Source organism: Melospiza melodia, chromosome 1 (genome assembly GCF_035770615.1).
Source record: "Melospiza melodia melodia isolate bMelMel2 chromosome 1, bMelMel2.pri, whole genome shotgun sequence".
Lineage (NCBI taxonomy): Eukaryota > Metazoa > Chordata > Aves > Passeriformes > Passerellidae > Melospiza > Melospiza melodia.
Window position 1 is genome coordinate 150,073,553 of NC_086194.1, and position 24,704 is coordinate 150,098,256.

Below are 24,704 nucleotides of genomic sequence, written 5' to 3' on the forward strand. Positions count from 1 at the left end.
GCAGAAGCGAGGAGGGAAGTGACTGCAGCGAGCCAAGAGCAGCACGGCAGGCAGAGCAGTGTGATACCTTCATGAATCACTGCTTAAAGGCCAATCCCAGCCGCTGTAGGCAGTGTGAGGAGTGACCAGTAATAGCTTCCTAGCAGGAGAAGGATTTCACTGGCTTGTGATGACACCATCCCACAGGGGTGGCCATGCAGCCCTGCAACCCGAGCTGGCCCTTCTTGACTTTCAACGTCTCCAGCACTGCTATTTCAGACAACTGCGTGTTTGAATGTGTGCCTGCATTAGCAGCTGCTCATGTGGAAGCTGAACTGGTTCCTCTTACACAAGGATCCTTCTGCACATAGGTTAGCAAAAGAAGTTTTACCAAATATGAACAGAAGCTCTTTGTAAAACATTAAATATTTCTGGTGTATTAAGTTGTGTTTATCTAAATATCAGAAGGCAGGAATCCAGATGAAGGATCAAGTATATGCAATAACATTTCATTTTCCTTTGCCAAATAAAAAAGAACAGATAACATTCTCTTAATGCAAAGCAAGACGATCACAGTAAATTTGTTTTGATCTGTACAATATTAATTCCTCAATGAGCCAAATTCCTTAGTATGAGGGGTTTTTCAAAGAAATACTCTTGCAGGTAAGTTTTCTAAAAGAAAAGCTGACATAGCCTTGCAGGGATGTGAAGGTTGTAATGTTTAAAGGCTGTCTGGCTTAATGAAGTGTGCATACTGCAGACTATGTAAGAGAGTGGATTTTTGCTAGGATGTAAGATTGAAATGCCATATGTTCATCCCCCTATTGCTGTCTCACTACAAGCTGAACATCTGGCTTGGTTTGTTTGGCTACAGATATTTTCAGACAAAAATGAAGTGTGTAGATATCAGTAGGTTTCAGCTGGCAAGACCAGTTTCTGTGGATGACATGAAGAATAATGAAGTATCCTACTGAAGTCATGACAGCTTGTCAGGACTGCACAATCCTGCCAGATGTGTTCCTTGCAGAACTGATGGTTTTCCCATTTATGGTACTGGATTCAACCCTTGTGTCAGGGAACACGAGTGAGGAACACAGGACTTGAACTGAAGGCCATTCTCAAAGTTTTTAATTATAATAGGAGTCAAAGCTTTATTTTTTATTTCAAAGTTCAAGGAACTTTCTGGGTTTTTTTAGTCTAATGTTTACTCGAACTGCAGCCTGCAAATGTGCACAGATAATGAGCATGTGGGTGTCCTTACTCTGTGCTCTCCTATGCCAAAAAGATACTTAGGGATAGCAAACAAGGCCTCCAGTGAGATCAGTTTGAAATAAGTCTGATTTACAGAATTCTGGTGTTTGTCATTTGTCATCAGATTGGTGTTTAATATACCACCAATTCTGGTTTTATTTGTTGCACTGACTTAATGGCATATTTTCTTGGTCCTGGTGGTAGAAGAAGGGTAGATCACATTACCTACTTCTCAGAGGTGTGCTTCCCCCTCTGAGCACCATTACTTTAATAGTGAGTGAATTTGTCTGTTTAAAAATGTCAATTGTCTTTGGCTTTTAGAGTTATGTTCTCTGTTTTGCAAAGTGAGAAACTAATTTTTTAGTGTACTACAGTTTGTTTAGTTAAAAACTTGGTCATTTTGTCCAATTTATAATGTGAAATTTAACACTAATTAGAGGAACTGTTGGCCTTGGCTTAACTTGGTCCTCCAGAAAGCTTCTGGAGATGGAACAAATGCTTGGGAGAATTAAAAGATTATCTGGCAATAAAGCTGGAAAGGTGTCTATTCATGGCATTTTCAGGCTTTCCAGGACCCTGGGGATTTCGTATTGTCCATTCTGAGCCATTCTACCCAAAGGACAATAGGTTTGCAGAAACATTAGGCCTTTATATATGTTCTAAAATTCAAAGGTGTATTTTGAAAACTTGTGTCTTCCTCCAAGAAACAAGCAATGCTCCAGTAGAGCAATTAGGAATACTTTATATGTATTTTTAAGCCAAGAATGTAAGCTTAACTGCAAGTCAGTTTTTAAATCTTAACTAACATAAGGACACGAGGCCACAGACCTCACCTCCTGCAGCAGCCAGGCATTGGTGCTTTATTCCTGATGTGCCTCCTTGCCCCTGCCCTGGCACTGGTGCTTGTGTCTGACCCCAGGGGCCTCAACTGGGAAGCTGTGTCAGGTAGCCCTGACAGAAATTTACTCTCACTCCCACTGCATTCCTCCTGACTCTGCCCCTCTTTGTCATTTCATCTTCTGCCCTCCACTCCATGCCTCTGTTACATTTCATCTAGGCTTGAGATTTACCCCATTTTGTACACACTGAGGATTCTGCTCATAAAACACACTTCTTCCCTGCAACTTCTCTCCATTTTCCATCTTTATTGCTTGTAGCACACTGTCCCCAATCTTACTTGAGCCATTGTAATTTCCAAGGTATCTTTATTTGCCCAGCTTTGTCTAGAGTGAAAGCTCTTTATGGGATGGAAGAGAAGATGTATGAGGAGAGGGTTATCAGTTGGCTCCAGTTCACTTGTTCACTGCTGTCAGTAGTAATCATCTTTTTAATTTAGACTTTCCTGTAATAAAGATACAAGAAGCTAACCTTGTTGTGTGAGCCTTGTTTTCAGTTTTACTTCCCTTCTTCAATACTGTAGTTAATTATTTTGTTACTTTTATTAAATCAAACTAAATGTGTGGATTACTTCAGCTGTCAACAGAAAACATCCAAAATGTGACCTGTGAACAAGCTGGACCTGGTTTAGGTCAGAGTGGGGGTAAGGAGTCTTTGCACTGCTTGAGAGATGGGATAGTGGGACTGGATGGAGACTGCTCTGCTCCTGGAACAGGGTGTTGTAGGCTCTGGACATTTGCAGAGTGCAGCAGCAGCAGCACACATACAGGGGTGGCCCAGGTTTACTACCAATCTTTTGGCTATGGCTTCCTAATAGACAGATGGAAGATGCTGCAACAGCCTCTGGAGTGGGCTCACAGCCCTGCTGATCTCCCCCTCTGCTGCAATGGCCCAGGACACAGCCTGCTGAGGCCAAGGCAGGGTTAGGGGCTGAGACCACTGGGGTTCCCAGTCACCTCCCAGTGAGTTGGCAGAACCAGCTGCACATCTGCCCTGCTTTGTGAACACACCGTGGCATTTTTGGCTGTGCCCTGTCACTTCACAGATGAGACAAAGATGTGCACCCAGTGCCAGGGTGGGGAGAAGAGGAAGTGCAGTCAGTGCTGTGTAGTCTGCTCTCTCTGCATGGCCAGCTTGAGGCCACCAACCATGTGTGAGAGCCACTGGTGCACAGCACAGATCATATTTTCTTCATAAAAACATTTCATTTCAGTAACTTCCTCTGGCTTGGGTAGGTAAGTATTAGAATATGAGTTTCAGTGTGACTTTTTCGTGCATGAAGAAAGAATGCTGAAAGTAATGGATCAAAAAGGGTAAGGAGAAAGATTCAGAGAGAGATTAGCAACTTCCTTAGAAACTGCAGATGTTTCTGAGGAAAACTGGGCAGACACAGACATGCTCCCATGCTCCTGGCAAAATGAAGAGTTTGAGGGAAATCTTTTCATTCTTCCAGTTACAGATACCTACGTGTAATTTTACCAGAACTCTAAAAGCGAGCAAAATATTCTTAGTTTTGAAACAAGAAATATTAGCAGAATTGGAGTTTTTCCTCTTGACTACAACTAATAAGCTTCTTAATATGAATTTTATTTGTTATATTATTTAAGATGTTTCTGTATACAAGGTCTCAGAAGTCTGTTTCTGAAATGGCAATGCATAGTAGGAGTAGTGTCTGGTTCTGACTTAACTACCCACAGAGTAAGTTTAGAATGTCAGGTTCTAAATTAAGTATCAGAATATGTGATTTCTCCATCTATTTTTTACATGTGAGTATGGGATCAGGAGCTTTTCCAGCTGCTTGACTTTAACCAAAGCCAAGTTCAAACAGGGCCATTCAGTTCTTTAATCTCTGAGGGGTTTTTTGTTGCTACTTTGTCACTTGACTCTCAGTACCTACCTCTCTTTCAATTAATGAGAAAGATTGTTGCAGGTACTTAATTTTAATGTGCCAGCCACAGCTTGGGATCTGTCCCGTGTCCTAAGGTGTGTAAGCATAAATGAGGTGCAGTCAGAAAAGGGTGCAGGGAGAAGGCAGTTTGCAGCTTGAACCACTGTGTGCATTAAGGCCCCTGTAAGTCCTGTCTGATTATTCAGGGAGGTCTGTCAGGTTGAGCAACTCCCTTTTGTTTACTTATAAAACAAAATTAACTTTTTATGGATGGAGACTCTTGATGGAATGGAAATTAATTCTTTATTCCTGCTCCAGAGTCAGATTCCAGATGGTCTGGTTATAATATTGTCACATAATCAGCACTTCCTTTCACACTTGTCTTGGCTAATGTCTGACAAAAGGTCTTTGAAATTGCAGGGTCAGTTCTATTTAATTGGCTTCGTTTTCTGAAGATGTTTCATCTTTGAGATGAGTAAATTAGAATTTAAATTCTTAATTTGCTTAAAAGAGGTTTTGTTTTTGTAAGCATTCCAGTACATATGGATTGGTCCAACTCTGAGGAGCAGATTTATATAATATAGAGCAGTAGCATAGAAATAGTCTTCAAGAAGCTGAAATAACAGTATCACTGCTTGTTTCCTACAGTCTCATGGCTGCCAAGATCTGCATGGAAGGAAAGAGTTCTGGCTTCTCTGAACTTTTCGTCTACATTGGGACAAACCTCCATAAACTTTCTGTGAAATCTTAGACACTAATTAGATTTTGTTTGTATTGGAAATCTCATTGCATAAAGCTGTTGTGTCTATTTCAGTTTTGTTAAAAACACTGTTAGAACAATTTCCCTCATGTTCTTCTAGTGCTCCTGTTCCTGGCTAAGGCCCTGGTGAGGTATGACAACTTAAACAGAAGTTGACTTGTGTTTTTTGGATGGTGGAAAACTTTTTTTTTTTTTTAGAATTAATGCTTACTTTATCTGTACCTTTTGTTCCTTCTGATTCCTCTTGTCCCTTAAGAGTTCTTTGGAAATATGCATTCCACAGTTAGTCAGCATGACCTGCTGGACTGAGCAGAAGGCAGATTTGGGAGTTATAAATCCAAGGGCTTGCTGTGTGGCTTTAAAAAACTCGCTTAACCTCTGCTTCCCTGCCAGTAAAACCAGAATACCTTAATCTTAGAGCAATGTTTTCATTAGCATGCACAAAAAGTCTTTAACTACTGGTGCTGACAGCCTGTAGGGTTTTTTACTCAACATATATGTATTCACTTTACCCAATATATTCATGACAAAGTAATACAAATTCCTGTGTCAATTAATAATCTCATTGTTAACAGTTATTTCTTTAGCACTCTTAGGCATGCATGAATTGCAGACAAAAGCTCTGATCTTACATCATCACTCTCCAGCTGAGATTTCTGCACCAGTGTGTGGAGTCACAGTGATTCCAGTGGCTGTGGGCATAAGTATTTGGTGTCCAGAGAAGATTTAGATCCAGAATCATGGCCAAGGATGGAAGACCTGCCTGTTTTCAGCTAGGCATAATGGAAATGAAGGAAGATTAAAACAGGGAAGCTGAGCCAGGTGTTTGCCATTTCCTACGGTTTCTAAGAAATTCATCCCTGTGTCCCTGCCTCTGGCTGAGGTTCAGTGTAAGCAGAGAAGGAAGGATTGTGAACAAGACACTTCCCTTTCTTCTTTCTGGTGGATGTAGGGGGTCTCACATTTCCCTGTTGAGCAGGGGATCAGTTTTCATTCTGGAAACAAGTTTGGCACCAAGAGGATGTATGAGCTATGGAATCAGAGCTTTGGAAGGTCTTCAGTGACATTTCTCCATTCTTAGCACATCATTTAATGACAGCACTTGATGGCCAGGTCCTAAATCCAGCATCCAGGCTCAGAAGTCAGGTCAGACACTGCCTGTTTGAATGCAGCAAGCTGGGGAGGGCTCTCCAGCCGTGTCTTGGACCAGCTGTGGAGCTACTTTGCTCAGACTGCTCCAGTCCCACAGGGTGAAGATGAGTTTGTAAAAGGGAGCTGCTTTATTTCCTGCAGCACTTCCAAGTCCCCTCCATTCTGCTCCCTGGGTTTCCAGGCCAGGCAGTCACACAGGATCATTCCTAAAGGTCTCACTCTGTTCTCATACAGCCCTTGGCAGCACCTGGTCCTGTGCAATAGAGGTCAGGACCAAAGCTCCTCACAGCATTAGAGGAAGTGAGCAGTCTGTCCTCAGAGCTGGAGCCCACCTTGCCTTCTGGTATCCAGAAGGAAAAAGTTGGGAAATTTCAAGGGAAACAGAAAAGTAAATGCAAACAAGTATCCACTGAGAGACAGGAGGGAGGAAGAGTAAAGGGAACGCAAGGTACTGATAGCAGACTTGTGAAGCTTTACTCTGACTGTGAAACTCACTGCTCTCATCACCCCTGTGCACAGTGTTGGGCTGTGGGAACAAAACACTGGTGTTCAGGGTTTGCTGCATTGTGAAAAGCTGCCTTGAAGTGTCACCCTGACTTGAGTGAGGCTCTTGGTGCAGCACAGCTAACATCAGAGACACTTCTCTGGAATGAAAACAGCCAGACTAAAAAATATTCTTAGCACTCCAAGATGTATGAGTTAAGCAGTCTTAGGCCTCCTGTGTAATCAGTGTTGTTTCTATTTTATGTTGTGTTGCACTTGAGAAAATGTCCTTTACCACATATTTTATTGCACTAGGCTGAGGCAAGATCAAGTGTGAACCTCTCTCATTAGAGGTTCATGTTGAAGCCTGTGCTGGCCTCATTGATGGCTGGGAGATCTCTTGCTTACAGTGATTGTTAAATTTAAAATAACAGCAATTCTGATTCTCCCTCTGCAATCTAACTCCAATCTTCCTTTGGAGCAGCTGGATCCTTTGCATTCTCTTACTTGGCTGCTTGCTCATCTCCCATGAGGATAAACAGAGAGTTTAAGGGAATTTCCCATGTGGAAACTCCCTGTTCTTTATGAGAACACTGGGTGCAGCATTAACTGTGTGCAGCAGCCACTTCACTTTATTTTTGGTCTAGTTTCATTTTTGTTCGCTTCATTGTCTTTCTTGGGGGAGGAAAAAAGGTGAGAAAAGGATTTATTGACCCATTATTAGTTGTCCAGATTCCAATCTGACTTTCCACACTGTAAATCCAGAGTAACTCCACTGAAGCAATGGTATTGCTCCAGCTTTCCACTGTGGAATTGCCTGTCTTATTGTCTTGAAGCTCACTGTACATGGAGATATCAAGTAGAGATTGACAAAGATGTCTAAAAAACAATAATGTCCCTTTCCAGCTGTGTGAATTGCAGGCAAATTTCCAACCATTCAAAGCCCAGATTTTTTTGTTTTTTTAATGGGCAGCTCATCCATTCACAAGAGACACTGGTGTGCCTCAGCAGGGCAGCTAACTTAGGACAAGTAGCTATGCAGTGGACTTTGTCTTAGCAGTTCAGTGGTGTGTAAATGTCTGATGATAGTTTATGAGAGAAACCAAAAGGCTGGGAATACTGACTGACATTTGCTCTGGGAATGGGGGAGGAGATGGGTAAGGAGAGTGACATTGCTTGAATGCTGCAACTGACAGACTCTAAGCATCATTTAAACCCTGTGCAAAGTGTAGATTCCTCTTGTAAAGACAAGATTAACTTCTAAAGACAATATAAACTGTTTTATATTGTCAAATACTCTTCAAGGAATTGTTACAATTTGTAAACAAATATCTTAGCTACTACAAACCACCAGGCTGGGCAGATTTTAGTCTCTGTGTCCTCACGTCACCCTGCTGCACTCTCCAGGTGAAGACACACTCCTTTTATTCTGCCACAGCTGGGTTGTTATTTCCTTGGGTTCTTTTAATGAACCAGCTCTAAGGCGAGATTCTTGCCTGCTTTTGGGAGTGGAGATGGCAGAGTTAGTCCTTTGGTGGCGCTGTGCAGATATCTGAGGCTTTCTGAAAGCTCTCTCAGTTTAGGTCCATCCAGCTTTCTGTGACACCAAAATAATCTTAAGGCATGGACAAGGTAATTTTACAGCCAAGTGATCTCAATCTTTTCCTGAGGAATATTAAGATAAATAGCTATAATAAGTGCAAAGTGTGAGCCTCTGGCTTGTTCTCTCACTCCTTGCAGATGCAGCAATGCTTGTATTGGTAAATGCTTGTATTGCTTGTAAAACCAAGAGGTGCAATAATTAATGCATGGAATTGGCTACTCAGAATTAAGTTGCAAATCTAGCTAAATTAAATATTGATTAAGATGATTAGGCTCTTCTTGCACCATCTTTAAACTCTGAATACATTTTCTTTTTATTAGGAAAAAATTTAAAAATAGATACCTTGGAGTTTTAATAATGAGGTCCTTTGAACACCAAGTCCTGAAAGCAGGAAAATTATTCTGAATAGAATAATGGAAAGCAAATAAGGATAAAGCCAGCTCTCCATAAGAAAGGGAGAGTTGCTTAGACATCTCAGCCATGTAGAAAACAGAAAGACTAAATGAATGAGGCTAGAATTGTCTTTCTATGTAGAGGGTGACTGACCCCAAATAAAAGGTTATGTGATTCAGGCAAGGAAAACTTCTCTCTCACTGGGAATAATGAGGTATAATTTTTTTTAAATAAAATTGGTGTTCAGTTCTGTAGTTCAGTCACCACATTGAAATGGCACCCTGCCTCATCCGTTTTTAGTGGCTTTGTCTTTACTTTTCATGTTTATCCATAATTTATATTACACTGAAGGTTTTTTTGGTGAGAAAGCAATATTATCTTGCCATGACTGCTTCATGGGTATTAAAAATGGAAATAATAAATTCTATGGTTTTTTTTTTAATTTCTGACCTGGTATCCTTTCTCCCTGTGCTAACAATGAGGGACAGAGTCCAGCACAGCACAGCCCCTGTGAGTCATAGGCAGTGTAGCTCTAGAAAGGCTGGTGTGGGTAAGATTGCCATCATGAGAGATTTCCAGAGTCCTTGCAAGTTCTGGATCCTTGAGAGGAACTGGCATTTATCAGAAAGATTATTGATGACTTGAAGGGCAATAGAGTCAGCCCACAGGATATGAGTGGTAGCAGAAACCACACCAAGGCACCCAATTCTTTGTGTCATTTGTTTGAAATGACATGCCTCTTTTGTTTGGTTGTATTTTTCTTTTTGGACCATCACAGTTACTTTGGGGACAAAGATGTCGCAGGTGGGCATGAAGCTTTGTGTTTTCATAACTATGTTATGCTAAAGTAAAACAGGGCAAGTAGAGAAAGAGTGTAAACATGGGTGTGAATGGAATGGACTAAACCCGTGGGAGCCTGGTAGCTGGTGCTGAGAAAGGATACAAAAAAGAAAGCAGTGAAAAAGAGAAAAAATACAGCATGGAAAATCAGGGACCAATTCTACCAAACTAATTAAGCAAATATGAAGTAAGTAGATTCTGTCTTGATGGGGTTACTCAGGTAAATACCTGTTTACCTGAAAGCTATGTCTGGCCTTAAGCACTGACTGTGGCTCTCCACAGTGTTCCAGTTCTTGCCCTGAAATAACCTCTTTCTGCCAGTGTAACATGATTCACCATTTTGCCAAGAGTACCTGTGTTCTTTATCATGCCTAACCTTGTGTTCCACAACTCAGAGCCAGAGCAGTTTGTGTTGGGCATGGCACAAGCATTCTGTTCCTCCACAGCATTCAAACCCTGTTCAGATATTCCCCAAGTATTAATCACCACAGTACCCTCAAGCTGAGGCTGCTGATGGCAAAGCCTGGTAACAATAATGGGGTTTTTATATCTTCAAGGCTACCTCAAGAAATAAATTACTTCTGAGGAGATGCCAGCTGACATTACAAGAGTTTGAGCCATAGTTTGCAGAAGTCAGCAAAACATTTTCTGTAGACAGAAGTGTTCCTGAGCAGAATTGTCACTTTTCATGCTAAACAGAATGAAAAACACAGACCATTTGAGCTGACCTTAGTATTCCTCGTTCTCTGACAAGCTTGAGCATTCATCATTATGCTACAAGGAGGAAAATTGTCATTTTCCTCTCTAAAAGCTACTCCATTTGGTTTTCTGTCTATGACATTAATTTGCAACCAGCTTTAGGATTTCTTCTAAAGCATACCATTCCTTTTTAATTTATATTTTTAAAATATCACCAAAATATTTGCATTAGCATTAAATAGTACCCATCACTCCTGTCTAGCCATCAGGCTTGCTGTGAGGACAGTACTCACAGAGTAGGTGCATGATAAGCCATTGCTCTTCTGGATCTCTGTGTCCCAATGTATGCTGAAAACTCAATGACAAAAGCGAGAAACAATTTTCCACCCTGAGATACCACCATTTGAACTTACAACAATGCCAAATTTTACAAAGCTCTCATTCTACATCAGCCCTTATGACTGTGCACATCCCCATCATCTCTGAGTGCATTCCAGCAGTGCCTTGAGCACTGTGCCCAGCATGTGTCCACTGGGGTTTGTTCTCTCACTGTTGCCTTGTGTTTGTGCTTTCTAATTGAACTTTTCACCAAGGAAGCATCAGTCTCTCTAGGCTCTGCTTCCTGCTATTTTTGGTCAAGCTTTCCTTCCTCAGATAAGACCCATCTTCATCCAGATATCCAAAGCAACTTAGCAGGCTAATGAATAGCTTAAGCAGTTGCAGTTCCTGTGGGAAGATTGAGACCTTTTTTCCTCAAAATAGCTTTTCTATGAACTTGTGTATTATTTCCTTTCCCCTCTTTCTAAAACCTTGAACAGTTCCTTAATTTTGGTTGTTGGAAAGCTGTCACTAAGCTCTTCTCATTGTCTAAGCAGAAGTAAACCAGAAATCTGAGTAAGCATGACCATCTCCCAGCCAGTGCCTGCCATAAGCACTGGGATAAGATTTTGGGATGGCTCCTCTGACAGTGAGGCTCAGCCCTGGCAGGCAGTGACAGTGCTCAGGCTGCACCACCCCACTGTGGCACCCATCCAGCAAGTGAACTTTTCACATGTTCACTGTGACATGCAGGGCTGCCCAGCATCCAAAGTGCCTGCAGCTCACCCACCAGCACAAAAACCTCTCCTTCAGAAGGGGATGTTTGGTCTGTGGAAGACAACTAACGTTGTCACCAAAAGCCATGTCTGCCTTTTGTACAGTAAAGAATCCTGAGCTTTTTAAAAAAGATTTTTTCAGTTTCTTTGCAAAAAAACCTTCTCTTCTCCAATGCAATCTTCCCATCCCCACCCGCCCAGCCCTGGTGTCCCATTTAGTGGTGGTTGTGAAGTGAATTTGGCATCTGTTCAAATGGAGTTCCAAGGTTCTCAGCACTGTAAGTGAAACTGATTTTTGCTGTTGCAAGGATGGCCTGGTCTAATGTGAGAAGGGAAGGGACAGAGGCAAAGGTTGGGGTGGTCCTGAGGTCAGATGTACTCCTGCCATTGCCAGTGCCATGGGAAGGCAGTGAATGCTGCAGCTGGGAGGGCTGTCTTCATGAATCACAGGTAGCACAGAGAGGAACAACAGGCAAATGGAGAGAAACCTGAATAACCACATAATCCAGTACTGTAGGCAGAAGATTTGTGGAAAAGTAGCACATTAGTAGTATTGGTCACTGCAGTTGCAGTGAATGAGATTCATCAGGAAAAATCACTCAGTTGTTCCTACTGCATCTTTTACCCACCCTGGTAGATGCTGATTTCAAAGCATCTACCAGAAAAAAAAACCAAAACAAACCAAACCAAAAAGCAACACACCAGCATATCCACATGCACATCCTCTAATATTTAAAAGGGCTTGAGCCCCATATTTATACTTCCCACTTGGTATAAATATAAATAAAATTGTATAAACAAAACCTCAGTTAATTTGCAAAGTCAAGCACTCAGATAATGTAACAAATACATTTTAGACCAAATTTCATGTGGTTTTCTTTTCACTCAGAGGCTGCAGCTCTCAAAACATCTTACAGACACCCAAAAATGTTCCCTATGTCTCTGTAAGGTCAGATATGGAGTGTATAATGACAATTAGGTGGATAGAAAACTGACTGGAGTGCCTGACTCAAAAGGTAGGGATCAGCAGTACAAAATCCATCTGGTGGCAGGTCACAACTGGTGTTCCCCTGGGACTGGTACTGGGGCCAGCACTTTTTATTGTGTGTATTAACAGCTGGAATTGCAGGGATTGCAGGGATGTGGTTCACATTCTGGAGGGCATGGCTGCTGTTTGCAGGGACCCTGACAATGGGAGGAAAGGACTGGCAGGAGCCTCATGACAATCTGCAAAGGCAAATGCAAAGTCCCATTCATGGGATGGAGTAAGTTTCTGCAACATAGTCTGGCCAATTGTCTAGGAAGCAGCTTTGTAGGAAGGGGTCTGGGTGTCCCTGTGTGCTCCAAGCTCAGCTGGTCAGAGCAGGGTGCTAATACCACCAGGGTTGTGGTTCAGCCCCTGTGGGTTCAATCCCTGAATGGACCATTCATTCACAAGCTTGACTTGATGATCCTGCTGGGTCCCTTCCAACTCAGGATATTCCGTGATCTGTAATGGGCTGGCAAAGACCAGCCATATGTTGGCCTGTTAGCAGGAGTATCGCCAGCAGGTCAAGAGTGGTTGTTCCTCTCTGGTATTCCATACTTGTGAATTCCACAGCTGGGGTACTGTGTCTGCTCTGCAGTTCCCCAGCTCAAGAAGTTCACTGACAAATTGGAGCAAGACCAGCAGAGAGTCAGCAGGACAGTGAGGGGGCAGGAGCATGTGGTGTTTGAAGAGAAGCAGTCGGGGCTGGTTTTGTTCAGTCCCATGAAGAGAAGGCCCAGGGAGATGGTTTTGCTCTCCCCAGCTCAGTAACGTGAGTCAGACCCTTCTGTGTGGTGCACCCTGATGGGACAAAGGGCAATGGGCACCACCTGCAGCACAGGAAATTCATTCAGATGTTAGGAAGATCATTTCACCATGAAGGGATTTTGTTCCAGAGCAGGCTGCCCAGAGAATCTGTGTCATTTCCAGACCTTCAAAACTTGACTTACATGGTATTGGGCTATCTGATCTTGCTGGACTAATGTTTAATGGGAGGAGGGACAAGATGACTCCTAAGGTCGCTTCCAATCTAAATGATCCCAATTCTAAAGGGAAGAGATGCTGAGGGGAAGTTCAGTCCCACTAAAACCTATTGCTTTCATTATGAAACTTACTGGTTGAGGGGGATGTGAAATGAAAAGCTCATGCCATTGCACAAGATCAGTTTAGATTTTAGAATTTTCAATTCATTTTAGTAGGCCAACACCAAGTTCTTCTTTAAGTTTTGTTTTGGTTTTTTTTTTTTTTGTTTCTCTAGAAGGACATGAGAAAAGATCAGATGTTTGTCTAGTAATCAAATAGTAAGTAACCCTCAAGCTCTTTCATCAAGAAAGGGAGCCCTGACCATCAGGCCATAAAGTATCAGCCACCTTCCTCTTTCCCTGGCACAACATATACCCTATCTGGAAAACTAACCCTGGAAAGAGTTAAAAAGTGAGGCATTTTTACACGGAAAATAATTTAGTGAGAAATTTTTAACCAGGTCTACGCAGCCCCCACAGTGAAGGACCATACAGCAACTTTAAAACAAAAAGTAAAGAAAGAGTTTCCTCACACTGCAACCACTGTGATTTCTGAAATAGAAGGACATTGTGAAAACAAAGAAGTTGGCCAGGATTTGAGATTAACACCTCTGAAATGCAAAGTATGTCCCAAAATAGATTATAATCATAAATGATAGAACTCTGCTTTTGTGTCTCCCACAGTAATGATGCATTTGAATTTCCTAAACAGGAACTTCCCACGGAAAAAAAAATAAAGCAAGAATGAGACTTCAGACTGTGAGCTCATGTGGTTGCCAGTGTCTTGTGATTGTGATGCTTTTGTGTGGGGCAGGAGGAGTGGTGGTAACCAGTTGTGGAACAGACTTCATAATCACCTACAAGATTGAAATACTTTCAGTGATAGTGGCCTTTATCTTCCTTGCACCAGACAGTACGAAGAGATATAAATCTGTCCCAAATATCACATAAAATCTTTGTTGCCTGCTTCTTCATCACCTCTTTTTTCAGAGATGGCTAATTATGGATGGAAAATGCTCTCATCTTCCTGACAATGTCCTAGACACCATCCTGTCAGCCAAGTCTGAAAAGGTGAATTTAGGGAAAAACAGGTCCTGATCATTCTCCTTCAGAGGAATCCAGACTGCCTTCTGATGAATATCCAATATTTCATCTTTCCATTTTCATCTTCCACTGCAGTCTTGAGTTCTTCCAAGTGAGCAATGCCTCTGCCTGGGTAACCAGTGCCTACCACAGCAAATCCCTGCCTCTGCTCACTACTGCAGGATAGAGTAATACTTATATTAATAGAGTAATACTTATCCCCAGCCATCCAGATGTGGGCACGCTCCTACTGTGATAATGGTGAGAGCAAAATGAGAAGCAGGAGGAATTTATTTTTATGCTCTTGGTAGCTACAGGGCATTTGGGGAGAGCATGTGGAGCAGCAAAAGCCATGCTGCCATCTGTGTGTTTATCAGTGTTGTCTTGAATGTCACAAAGACTCTTTATCCAGTTGCCAAATTAGTTGGTGAATACAGGGAAGATTCTGCTTGATGGATTTGGTGGTCAAAAATTGTCCATCCTGACTTGTAACTGGCTTGTACTTGGGTGAGGCCCAAGGATACTTAAAGCTGCTTTTGGACACCACAAGCACATTTGGGAGTTCCCAAGGAACCTAAGAGAACTTGGCTTCCCACAGACACCCTGGGAGTCCCAGGGAGCCTTTTGTTAAAACATATTTGCTGGCTTGATTCTGATTCTGCTCAAATATTGATCCTGGATCCTTGCTTTGATACCTGTATCCCACTCCCCTTCCTGGTTCTTCATTTCCTGCCCCTGCCATTTGCACTGGCCCAGTGCCACCCACACCCCCCTTTTTGGGGCTGTGGAAGGGGAGGATGTCTCTGCTGGAGTGCTAACAAAGTTTTTCTCAGAAAGTGCTTTTCCACCTTCTAGCTAGCATGCATCTCCAGAGACAAATGCCACTTTCCTCAACAGAGCCACTGTGTTCAAGTCAGGCAAGAAAAGTTTTTAAATAGCTTTAGTAGAGTCGTCTACCAAGCCTGTGGACTCTCAGGCCATGAGAGGAAGTTTTTAAAATGCTCTTCATGTACAGGGAAGCCTTTTGTCTTCAGGAGTTCAACACAGGCCCCTGTCCCAGCCACACAGTCCCACTTCCCAGCAGGAAAGGCTCCCATCCTTTACCCCTCTGCTCTCCACTGCTTGCTGGAACTGAAAGATGCTGGAGCAGGCAGTGCTGAGGCCCTTCAGGTTTGGACAGGTTCTTATCTTGTTTATACTCTGGGAGTACAGTTCATGATCACAAAAGAAGCCTGCCCAGATCTGTCTGCCATGGCTGGTGACAGAAATTGCCCTGCCTGACGCGCTCAGAGCGGTGACTGAGCCAAAGGGGTTTCAGTTTTTTTCCATCACTGATATTTTCACTTTTTCTCTAAATAAATCTTCAGGTTTAGAAAGACATTGTGTGAGAGGTTATGCACAATTTGGCAGGGGGCTGTTGTTAGACTATTGGCCTTAATAAAGAGTTTTATGTCATGGTAATAAGACCAGTAATTCTGATAGCTTGTGACAACAGACCTAAGAAGTCTGATCCCCAGAATTAAGTAAAGGGATTTTATACAGCTCACAGACAAGGGAAAGGGTCAGGCACCCAGCTGCCATGGCTCCTTACATTTCCACAGTCAGCTCTGCCACTGTGGTAATTGCCATCAGAAGCTAATGTCCCACACACTTGTCCCCTGTGGCCTCCTTTCACAGCTCTGTTATCCTGGGGACTTCACAGGAGGAAAAAAATCAATGTGATACAGTGAGGAGTAAGGCACAGTTCAAGATATTTGGGTTTCTTAACTGTATTTTTAGATTATTCAGTGTTCAGCATTGGAGAAGATGGTTTATTAAAGGTGTTTAACTTTGGAAGTTTCAGACTTGCAAAACACCCTATTATATTCTTATTAATTTTGTACCTGCAAGCAGATATACCTATATAACAATTCAAGACACAGATGGATGATTTATTCTTCTCAAGTTTTTGGATGAAAATAATCTTGAGCTTTTAAAAATACTTGAACTTTTAAATATAACAATGAGTAGATTATAACATTTTGATGTGTGGTCTTGTTTTCAGAAGTTGTGTTGGAATGTTTTTAAGTTTGTAATTTTCCTCACTGTGCAAATCTTCCTAGAAGAGGTGGTAGATTTAATCTTTTCAAGAGGAACTCTCAGCCACAGGCTGTATCCTCCCTTTAACAGTGTGTTGGAGCATTTATGCACAAAGTTAGCAAAGCTCAGATATCTGATCAGTTCCAGTATAGACAGTCTGTGCTTGGGGACTGCAGAATCCATCCAATGCAACTTGCCTCTCCTTCCTTGGGATCAATAGCTAATAGAGATGAAAGTAACACATCAAACTCCTTCAGTGTTAACTGTTGATGCTTTCTGACAATCCCTTGATTGAAAGGAGGGACCCCACAGGCTCCTTCTGTTAAGAAGAAAAAGATAACAGTAAACATTTTTCAGTGCGATCCCTTTCATTTACAAAGAATGTGCAGAAGTCTGTTTCTTTTAGAGCAGAAGAAATCAAATAGGAGTGACAGCATCTTGGAGCTGAGAACAAAGACATTATCTCTCAGCCAAAATCATCTACAAGGGTGGGGGATTTTTCCTGCTATGAGGACTTCTATGTCTGCATATAGTTGGTAACTTTTTTTTTCTCTGCTGTGCCTGCATATCTTTAACATTCACAGAAACCATCAGAGATAGCAAAGGAGCCACTCTGCCTTGTTCTGAGTCAAAATCAGACACTCAAAAAATTGTTGTTTGAGTGATTTGGTTCCAGAAGGGACCCTAAGACTTCCTGTAATAATGGGAAGTGTCTGTGCCCAGCCCCTGACAGCACACGTCACCATCATAGCTCTGAAGGTCCAAGGACACAAACAAGGACAGGACTGCAGGTGAATTTTACATGAGACCAACCTATCTCTGCACTCAAAAACTATCCTAAATCTTTGGGAATCTGAGCTTGTATTCTAGGCTGAGACATGCTGCAATTTTCATGGTACTGGTTCGGAAAAATTGTTTTGAAATCAGTTTACTTTTCCTACAATAATTTTAATAGCCTAAGGTAAGACACCCATGGACTACAGAGGGTCTGGTAAGGAGAGAGGTGGTCTACAGCAAGATAGGAAGTACTGAGACTGTAAGGAATTAGCAGGTGAAGGATGTGTGAAACACTGCAGGATGACAAGAAGCAAACATCTCTGCTGACCGGCTGGTTCTTAGTGGCTAGTAGAGGAATACTATTCCCTAGGCTTGCTTTTGGTAGGTCCTTCTTGAAAACTGCTGAGTGGAGAACAGGTTAGTTGTTTTATGAAAAATGCTGTCTCATGGGTAGCTGGTTCAAAGGTTGTCTGGGCACTGATCGTGGGCTTGCCTAGAGACCACTGCACATCCCAGCTAGAGTCTTCCTCCCTCCGGTTCTGCACTGGGCAAAGTAGTGATAGGAAGTCCAAAATCGAGTCATGTGAATTTTCTTATGATTTAGTACTTTTTTTTCTTGTTGTCTTGTCTGATAAACTTGTCCAGCCATGCCCCAGTAATTTTGAGAACCTCTTTGGACAAAGGAAGGAACAGACAGTGAATTCCCTTCAGATTATTTTAGCTTCGAGAGGGAGTGAGGGTGGCTGTGGAGGGTGTGGGGCTCACTCATCGAAATCAGACAATGCAGGGAAACTAATTGCAACCTTTAACTGTTGTTGCAATCTTTTCTGTGGAAGAGAGATTTTCACATGAATATTTCTTGCATTAGAGGTGAAATCAGATCCTGGTGCCGCACTTGCTGTGTTTGGAGCGCTGCCAAAAGGCCCTTTAAAAAAGGCATTCCTGCTGCAATATGTCATGGGCTGTTCTGTGCTCCCGGCTCAGATGGGGACTGGAATGCAGACCTCCCAGTCACACACTGGCCGCGCCATTCCGGAGGCTCGCGTTGCAATCTAGAGAAAATAAGCATCGAGGCAGAGGCAATACCCCATGGAAATGACAGGGAGAAACAAGCCCAAGACATGTGCTGGCTGTAGGGAGCTCAGCAAACCCGCAGCCCTCCAAACCTGCGTTTAACTCTGGCCGGAGCTCCAGTCAGCCTAACAGCTAGCTGGGATTTGCACACAGGTTCTTCTACTCAAAAGTTATTTCATTGCTTTTAAAGGCAGTATCTCCACAAGAGAACGAGCTGCCTAAAGAGTAGAGCGAAAAGCAAGAGGAAAAGGAAACATCTGAGCTGAAAAAGGTGAGAGTCAAATCATGGAAAACTCTTTAAAGACAAGCACTAGATGCAGGGTTCTCAGTAATGTTGTGGTTAGCCTGTCTCCCCTAGAAGGGACTACCCTCCTGTAATGAGAAAGAAGTGTAAATATATTTAGTGTGAGCTAGAGATAATTTCATTTTAGATTCTGTTTCCCAGATTTATTTTAAACGAGCAGACACCCCCCGCCCCCTCCTCCCCCTTCCCCCCTAGTAAATATTTCCTACTTTCTTTGGTGTCCTGACAGATTAAAACTGGAATAGCTTCCAGAGATCATGTGAAAATGGTTCTATTTTTGCTGGGTAGGTGTCCTGTATATCAATATATTAAATAGAACCGATAGTGACAATAAAAATGTTGATCTCTGTGGCTGCTGAAAGAGTGACATTAAGTGACTCTCACTGATATTTAATTTGCAAATTGAATTGCACTTATTGAGGGAGGGGGAAAGCAGCAGTGCTTGTGTTGATGAGAAATTCTGCATTTGAAAATGCTCCTTATTAATGATTCAAAACATACTGTTCCTAGGAGCTGTAAACAAGTTCAGTATTCTGCACACTAATCCATAACCATTATCATATGTAGAGAACAAGAAGTTACTCATAAACAGATGTTCTCTTTGCCAAACCCATTCATTTAATGCACATTTTACTTTCCAAGCCCTAGTTAGCAACCTTCTGTGGTGGCTACATGAAAGGATGGAAAAGCAGGGATAAGTTTGCCTGCAAAGGAGCAATGTTTTCATGGCTGTTCTGAGTCTTTTCCATCTTGCCTTGGAGTGGAAGAGTTATTCATCTTGGCCTTGCTCTCACTGCCCTGGAGGGCACTCAGCTTTCTGCTTCCAGGCACTGTGAGGCAGTGGGAGATGCCAAACGTGTTCTGTTAGCAGAGAGCTGTGTCATTAAGTGTGCTCTCTGCTCTGACTGGCAATGAAGCCTGGCATGCACAAATGCTTATGCCCAGAGAAGGCAATTATCTTACCATAAGTTATAGGTGAGCTTCAAGGAAAAGGTATGCCAAAAGCAAGGGTGGAGGAAGAATTACTGCTCAAAGCATAACTAATTTCTAAGCTGCTTCATGTTTCTCAGGGCCTAGCTCAGCCCAGGTGTTGAGTGTCTCTAAGTGTGGAGATCCCACCACCTGAGCAACCTGTACTCCCATTAAATATTTTTCCATATGTCCAGCTGGAATTTCTCTCCTTTTGCTATGCACATCCAATAAAACATGTGACTTAGTCTTTCCTATAACTCCCCAAAATGAAGATGTATGCACCATAAAGGTCTTCCCTCCACCTTCTCTTCTCCAGGTTAAACACATCCAGTTTTCTCAGTCCCTGCTCCCACAGTGAGTGCTGCATCACCACCTTGGTGACCCTCTACTGGACTCTCTCCAGTTTGTCAGTGCTCTCCTAGGAGCCCCAAACTGCACACAGTAGTCCAAATGCAGTCTCATGAGTACTAAACAGCAGGGATCTTTACATGGATCCTAACAAAAAGACTGTCATGAACTAAAAGCCTGGCCAGGCTGTGCTGAGATCTCCCAGAACTGTCTCACTGCAGTTACTTAAAGGGAGTTTCTCAAAGATATTTAAAGAGAGAACAAGAGACAATGGGCAGAAACTAAAATACAGGAAATTCCATTTAAATGTAAGGAAAAATATCTCTCACTGTGAATGTGGTCTAACACTGGAACAGTTTGGTAGAGAGGCTGTTAAGCTTCCATCCTTGGAGATATCCAAAACAACTGAACACAGCCCTGAGCAACCTGCTGTGCCTGATTTTCCTTTGAGCAGGGATGGGTTGATGAGGTATCTTCCATCCTCAACTATTCTCTGATTCTGTGAACTGTTAAGTGAGATGAAAGCTATGTGTTTAAGGCAGGTTCTAGGATGATCCACATTTGAATCTTTATCAACATGAGACGCAGAGACACAAACAGAAGATTGCTTTAAAAAGAAAACAAACTAAACCCAGCCACAGAACCCACAAAAATATGTTATTCCAGAGTTGGTGTTGGGTGGCACTCAGAACCTGCTTCAGATGTTACTGGGAGAGCAATTCTGTGTCAGTAATCACAGTACAGTTAGGGCAGTGTTGCAGGAGAGAACAACCCAAGCAGATTCAGCATATGGATATTCATTTTCAAGAGAGGCTTATCAAAATGAGAAGAAAAGAAAAGAAAAGAAAAGAAAAGAAAAGAAAAGAAAAGAAAAGAAAAGAAAAGAAAAGAAAAGAAAAGAAAAGAAAAGAAAAGGGAAAGAAAGTAAGCAAGTCTTAAACAGACCAGTCCAAAAGCCAGAAGGGAACAGGCAGCCTGGGTGCTGTTAAAAAAAAAATTACTATATTAAAATCTCAGGTAAAAATTTTGACATAATTTGAAAAGAAAACTATGTGATCCAAAAAGGCCATTTCACAGCTCAATAGGTATATTAAGGACGCTATCACAAGCAATAAGTTAATGTTTAAAGAATGGGAAGCTTACCCAAATTAGGACAACAGGAAAGTCCATAAAATAAGGGCAAGTCACCCATGTACACGAAATTAAAAAGGCTAAAAGATTATGTGAGTTCAGCCTTGCTATTACTGATAGTAAATAGTTCTTTATGTAGCAAAGGCAGGAAGCCAACTAGTTTGAGGACAAATATGTCAAAGGGCACTTGGGGAAGACAAGAAAACAGCAGAAATGTTCACTGGGTTTAATGTTCCAGTCTTCCCTGCTGAAGACATGAGAGAGAGCCCCAAGCCCAGCATATTCTGACAGCAGTTCTTCAGAGGAGTCAGTGCAACCTGAATTGAACTCACAGGACGTAATAGACCAAAGAGATAAGCTGGAGGTCAGTAAACCAGTAGGACCAGGCACCACTTACAGAATATTTCACATGTGAAGCTGCAGAACTGGTGGCCCAAGGTGTGTGAACTGCCATTAAAAGTGGCCTCTGTGCTGGAGAAGGAGGAGCTCAGAATTGCTACTGCAGCCCCTCAGCCAAAGGGGTCTTGGGAAACAACAGGCCAGAGAGTTTGACTTCCATCCCTCCTACAACAGCAGAGCCAAAAACCCATACCCATAGGGTAGTGTGATGCCAAGGGAAGCAGTCCATGTGATTTCTCTAAGGGACAGCCTTGCAGCCAGTCTGCTGGAGGTTCATAGGGCTGGTAACAAAAATGTAGAGATAGTGGACATATTGTATTTAGATTTTCAGGTAGCTCTTGACAATTTCTCAGCAAAGGTATGAAGATACTAAGTCATCATGGACTGAATGAAAAGTCCTTTTGTGATTTGAAAGTGAAAATTTGAGGACTCAACTGAGACTTTTTTAGGATGGAAAAGCAGCAGCAGGAGAACCCCTAGAAGTCACTCTGGTATTATTTAACATCCTCACCAGCAGCCCAGGTTTGCAGTCAATGGCAAGCTCATTTGTCTGGTGAAGCACTGAGCTGTAGGTGAAGAACTCCAGAAGCACTTAACAAAGCCAAGGAAGGGGACACAAGGGTGACACATGAGCTTCAGTGTTCACCAAGGTAATGTCTTGGGGAGAATAATCTGTAGAATAATCTGAATAACATTTACATGCTTCTGAGCTCACAACTGGCAGCAACCACTGAAGGAAATGCTGCTGGAGTCACCACGGACTATTCCCTAAAACCCTCAGCTCAGTGTGCCATGGCATCCAGAAGCCAGGAAAATGGTGAGCATCCTCAGGGAGGCTCTTCCAGCTCAGGGCACCCACACTGGGGCAGTGTGTGTGGTTCTGCTCTCTGCAGCACTAGAATAGAGTGGGTTACAGAAAGGCAACCAAAAAGGACAAAGGGATCTGTTTCCTCAAGAGGAAAGCCCTCAAAGCCAGGATTGTTCACATTAAAGAGGAGATGGGTGTGGTGAGATCACAACTTTTTAATGAACTTATCTTCCAAAGAGCAGAGGTGGGTGTGAAATCTGGTCAACTGGAAGCGAGGGAGTAACTTGCTTAAAAGAAAAGCATTTGTTTCCAGAAAACCAAAGGCCTTGTGGATGGTGTTGGTAGTACCCCAAAGCAACCAGAACTGCTCCTCTGATCTCCTCAACACCCTGTGCCCAGGAGGCTCTGCAGATGGCTGGGCAATGTCCTTTGTTCTACAGGAAGTCAAATTTTTGCTCTGTCACTCATGAGCCAAGGGCTGATCCAATCTGTGGGTGTGCAATGCTGCTGAAGCTTTTACTTGAGAAGAAGCAGAGGTCCTGAGATCAGCAACAGGGCTGAGGTATTTCCACATGAGCCACACATTTGCTTCATTCTACTGGCCAACTTGTTTTGAGTGTTTTTTTCCATTATGTGGTTTGCAGTTGTGTCTCAAAGGGAAAGAAATTATATGTGTGCCCTTTATGCTCTTTATAGTATATTAAAAAAGGGGGGAAAACTCTTTGTTCTGAGTTTCCTTCCAAACAGGATTTTTTGGTTGTCTTAGGATTTTTTTTTTTTTGCCTTAATTTGTTTCACTGGGTAATGTCATCATTCATCTTTCCTGTTTTTGCTGTGGAACTTCTTAGATGGTTCACAGATGTGCACTGGAAATTAAAAGGTAGCATGCTGAATCCTGAATACAAATAATCTTCATTTGTAACTCGAGCTGTTATCGCTCACAAAAGACAGAAAAGAGATTCCACTTGATCTGGCTGCTTTGGTTTCTCTTTTCCCTGGAATTTTAAAAAACTGCCTCCCAAGACTTGCGCAAGAACCAAACTAGTTTTTTTTACAATAACATCACAGCTCAGCTGGCAACCTTCCCCAAAACAAGTCTTTCCTCATCCCATGGTTCCTTCAGGCCTTTGCTAAATGTAATGGAACTTTCTGATCAAGAAGGCTGTGTTTTTTCTTTTCCTTCATCTCTTCCCACTTAAAGCAGATTGTAGTCCTGTTCAAGTATCTATTTATATTATTTACTGCAAAAAGCCAGGCTGATCTGTGGATGCATTTCTCTGGTTCTCCCTATCAGCTGTTTATTTCAAGATCCCTTTTATATCTATTTTCCCACTCAAACATGTACTTGAGCTCAGAGATGTGACCCCTTCTCAAACTTCCAGGTCCAAACAGAGAAATTTCTGACTATCTGCTCCACATGCTAAACATCTTTGGAGATGGACCCTTCCTAATTTTTCTGTTTCAGACAGAACATCCTCTTCTTAGAGGGAAGGTATGATTCTCGAAGCCCACAGTGGCAGCCCTATACCATCTGGCCCTGTAAAATACCATTCCCAGTTATTTCTAGTGTGTGTAGCATCATATTTTCTTCATAACATGTGATAAAAAATACTCGGTTGGAATGTGAACTATTCAATGGAGGTGGTGGCAAACATCCCCATGCCTGCTGTCCCAACCAGCATTAAAGTTGCTGGTGTTCCTGCAGAGAAGCTGTGTGACAATTCAGCAGAGAAAGGTGGCTGAGCATCAAGCATACCAGGCATCTCTGGAAATTGTATCATGTTGTTTTCATTAGGTTCCAATCTTGGTGAGCTGGGATTGACTGAATGCTCTGAGGGAGTTCAAAATGAGAACAGCTGAATCACAGCAGACTCACTGGAGTGATCGAAGGCAGCAGCAAGCAGAAATCTGCATGAGTCATCCCAAAGAAGAGGCCAGAGAAAAGGGTGGGTGTGCTTTGTACTAAAGTACATAGCTCTTCTGGGAAATGAACTTCTCAGGAGCTTCTGCTTTTCTATTCTGGTAGATATCCAAAGGGAATCTACTATTTTCTATGAATTGCTCTAGATAAGGATGGGTTCTGCTAGAAACAAGAGGTACAGCCCAAGTTCTTACACCCATGCTGTCCTTCAATTCAGCTGTTTTTCATCTTCTGCAGATCTATGTAAGTGGGAAGGCATCACTCCAGAACAAAGGCCCAGGGCTGAGCAGGGACAAAAATGTACCCAGAGACATTACAGGACCATTACCTCAGCTTCTCCCACTGTGATATTCCAGAAGAGTAAAGAAAAGGAGGTACTCATTTTGGGCAGAGGCCAAGAGCACAGTGCCTCCCACAACAGGGCCATCCCTTGGTCCACCTCATGGTGCCACCATGCACAGCCTGTCTGGGCCCTCACGGTGCCACCATGCACAGCCTTCCTTGCACAGCCTGTCTGACCCTGTCACACCTCCCACAGCTGCCAGTGCTGGCAGGAAAGGGCACTAGCAAGAGTTAGTTGAGTGGATAGGTGGATGCATGGATTTTTTTCTATTTTTTCTTTGTGTGGACTGGGGGATTGGCAGTGCCACAAAGGGTGTTGGTCTGAATCCCACCAAGCAGTGTCTCAGCACCTTCACATTTTGACAGTAGGCCCACAGC

General features: G+C 42.6%; 1 long non-coding RNA gene across 1 annotated transcript; it reads right to left on the reverse strand.

Moving 5' to 3' along the window:
- Positions 1-2,360: 2,360 nt before the first annotated feature.
- On the reverse strand, positions 2,361-5,547 carry LOC134430508 (uncharacterized). Its single transcript, XR_010030841.1, has 3 exons — positions 5,408-5,547; positions 4,998-5,080; positions 2,361-2,593 (listed from the first exon to the last, which is right to left on the reverse strand). It is a non-coding gene; the product is annotated as an uncharacterized LOC134430508 (long non-coding RNA).
- Positions 5,548-24,704: the final 19,157 nt, after the last annotated feature.